Genomic DNA, 3,278 nt, shown 5'->3' on the forward strand with positions numbered 1-3,278 from the left:
TATTGATGAATGTGATGATGAAGATTCTCCCCCTAGATATGTATTGCTTGTTGTGCCTGAGGGTTATGTTATGGATGAAGAAACTACTAGAGACTTTTTAGCTTGCAATGATAGATATGATCTTAAGAAACTGTTGGCTAAGCTGAAAGAAAAATCTTTGAATGTAGAATGAAATATGACCCTGTTTTTTCTACTTCACCCATCCGTATTTCTGAGAAGGATTGTGATTTCTCTGTCGATCCTGAGTTAATTACTTTGGTTGAATCTGATCCTTTTTATGGCTATGAATCTGAAACTGTTGTGGAACATCTTACTAAATTGAATGATATAGCCACCCTGTTCACTAATGATGAGAAAATTCATTACTACTATATCCTTAAGTTATTTCCGTTCTCATTAAAGGGTGATGCTAAAACATGGTTTAATTCTCTTGATCCTGATTGTGTGCGTAGTCCCCAGGATATGATTTATTACTTCTCTACTAAATATTTCCCTGTTCATAAGAAACAAGCTGCTTTAAGGTAAATATATAATTTTGTGCAAATTGAAGAAGAGAGTCTCCCACAAGCTTGGGGAGGCTTCTCCGATTACTCAATGATTTGCCTGATCATCCTCTCAAGAAAAATGAAATACTTGATATCTTTTACAATGGACTAACCGATGCTTCCAGAGACCACCTTGATAGTTGTGCTGGTTGTGTTTTCAGGGAAAGAACTGTTGATCAAGTTGAATTAAGAATTTACCACCTATTGAAGAAATACATGGTCTTGATAACCCGACACAGGTAGTAAAGGTAAATTCTTTCTATAGATTTGATGAAGGTGATATTCCTCGTAATAAGTCTGCTAGCCAATGCTTGGATGAGTTTGATAATTTTATTGTTAAACAAGAAAACTTCAATGCTTATGTTGGCAGACAATTGAAACATAATGCTTATATGATTGAACACTTGAGTGATTATATGTCTAGAGTTAAAGGTGAGCTTAAAATTATTAGTAAACATGCTTCTATGGTTACCACTCAATTAGAACAAGTGCTTAAAGCTCAGAATGATTTGCTCAATGAATTAAATAATAATTAAAATGATAATGTTGTTAGAGTTGTGACTAGAGGTGGTAAAATGACTCAGGAACCTTTGTATCTTGAGGGCCACCCTAAGAGAATTGAGCAAGATTCTCAGAGAACTAATGTTGATGCACCTAGTTCTTCTAAGAAGAAGAAAAGGAAAAATGATAGGACTCTGCATGGTTCTAGTGAACCTGTTGCTGACACACCTGAGAATCCCAATGATATTTCTATTTCTGATGCTGAAACACAATCTTTTAATGAACATGAACCTAGTGGTAGTATTAATGATGATGCTCATATTGATGCTCAACCTAGCAATGACAATGATGTAGAGATTGAACCTGTTGTTGATATTGATAACCCACAATCAAAGAATCAACGTTATGATTAGAGAGACTTCGTTGCTAGGAAGCACGGTAAAGAAAGAGAACCATGGGTTCAGAATCTCATGCCTTTTCCTCCTAAACAATCCAAGAAAAAGGATGATGAGGATTTTGAGCACTTTGCTGAAATGATTAGACCTATCTTTTTGCGTATGCGTTTGACTGATATGCTTAAAATGAATCCTTATGCTAAGTATATGAAAGATATTGTCACAAATAAAAGAAAGATACCGGAAGCTGAAATTTCCGCCATGCTTGCTAATTATACCTTTAAAGGTGGAATACCAAAGAAACTAGGAGATCCCAGAGTACCAACTATACCATGCTCCATTAAAAGAAACTATGTTAAAACTGCTTTATGTGATCTTGGAGCCGGTGTTAGTGTTATGGCTCTCTCTTTACATCGTAGACTTGATTTGAATAAGTTGACACCTACTGAAATATCTTTACAAATGGGTGATAAATCAACTGCTATACATGTCGGTATTTGTGAGGATGTGCCTGTTGTGGTTGCAAACGTTACTATTTTAACAAGCTTTGCTATTCTTGATATTCCTGAGGACGATAGTGTCGATGTTCTGGGAACGGGGGTCCCAGACTTGCCTGCCCGCGAGCCTGCGGCGTGGCTAAGCCAGCAGGCCGTACGACCCATCTTCATCAACAAGGCATCCAAGACCCTCGCGAGGTGGACGACACAAGACCTCCTCTGGAGTGGCCTAGTCGGGCAGGCTCACGAGGGGCGGAGATATCAAGGCGAGGCAAACCTCACGAGGCTCTCGTGACGTGAGCCATGACGATCGACACCAGGCGGGCGCCAGCGCGCGCAGCGTCCTTGTTTCCTCTTTGGTGCTAAGGAGGCCAGCACAGGCGAGGAGTACCGAGGCATCAGGCAAAGGTTGCCATATCGGTGCAACAAGACCAAGACCAGAAGGACAGCAAGATGGACGTCATCGTGGAGCACAAGACGGCGTCACCACCAGAGCCTTTCGCAGGAGGAGACCACCTTTGTTAGGATAGCTTGTACAAGTTGTCCCTCTTCAAATTTCCCCGCTGTTGTTGGCTCCCTTCCCACTCAATATTTGGGAAGAGGACCAGGGCCTCTATAAATATGACTAGCCACCACCATAGGCATGGACGGATCATCAAGATCATCCCCACCCACACAAGTTAGCCAAGCACGAGAACACCTCACCCTCAGGAGGTTGTTCTTCCCCTTGTATTGTTCATCATCAGCCCAAGAGGCAATCCACCACCACCACACAGGAGTAGGGTATTACCCCACAACAGTGGCCTGAACCAGTATAAATCTCGTGTCTTTCTGTGTTGCGAGTTCACCGAGTTCGTCCGTGAGATCTTAGCGAGCTAGGGCGTAGATCGATGGGAGGAAAAGACTTCGTGCGCACCCCAGTGTTCGAACCTTAAGGGTTTGTCGGAACCCCACATCTGACATTTGGCGCGCCAGGTAGGGGTGCGCCGTAGCTTCCCTTCCGTCAGTTCGTCGCTTCATTGCTCCATCGTCTCCATGGCGGACGCTCGCCGTGCTCGAGCTGAGCGTCGGGCTGCCCTCACCGCTCGCGCTGCTCAGACACCCCCCATCGGCGGGCCACCTCATCGTTCTCCGTCTCCCGCCGCCCACCGGCCCGGTGGGGAACGAGGAGCAAGCATCTTCGCTGCATCCTTCGGTACGACAGGATGGCCGCACCGCCACTCCATCGCTAACCCCGGCCGGTTCTTTGTCCCATGCATGACACGCTCCCATGGAGGCGTGGGCCGCACTCCTCACCGCAAACAAACTTCTGCGCTACCGCCTAGTCAACGACCTCTATG

Source organism: Triticum urartu, chromosome 5, assembly GCF_003073215.2.
Source record: "Triticum urartu cultivar G1812 chromosome 5, Tu2.1, whole genome shotgun sequence".
Taxonomy (NCBI): Eukaryota; Viridiplantae; Streptophyta; class Magnoliopsida; order Poales; family Poaceae; genus Triticum; species Triticum urartu.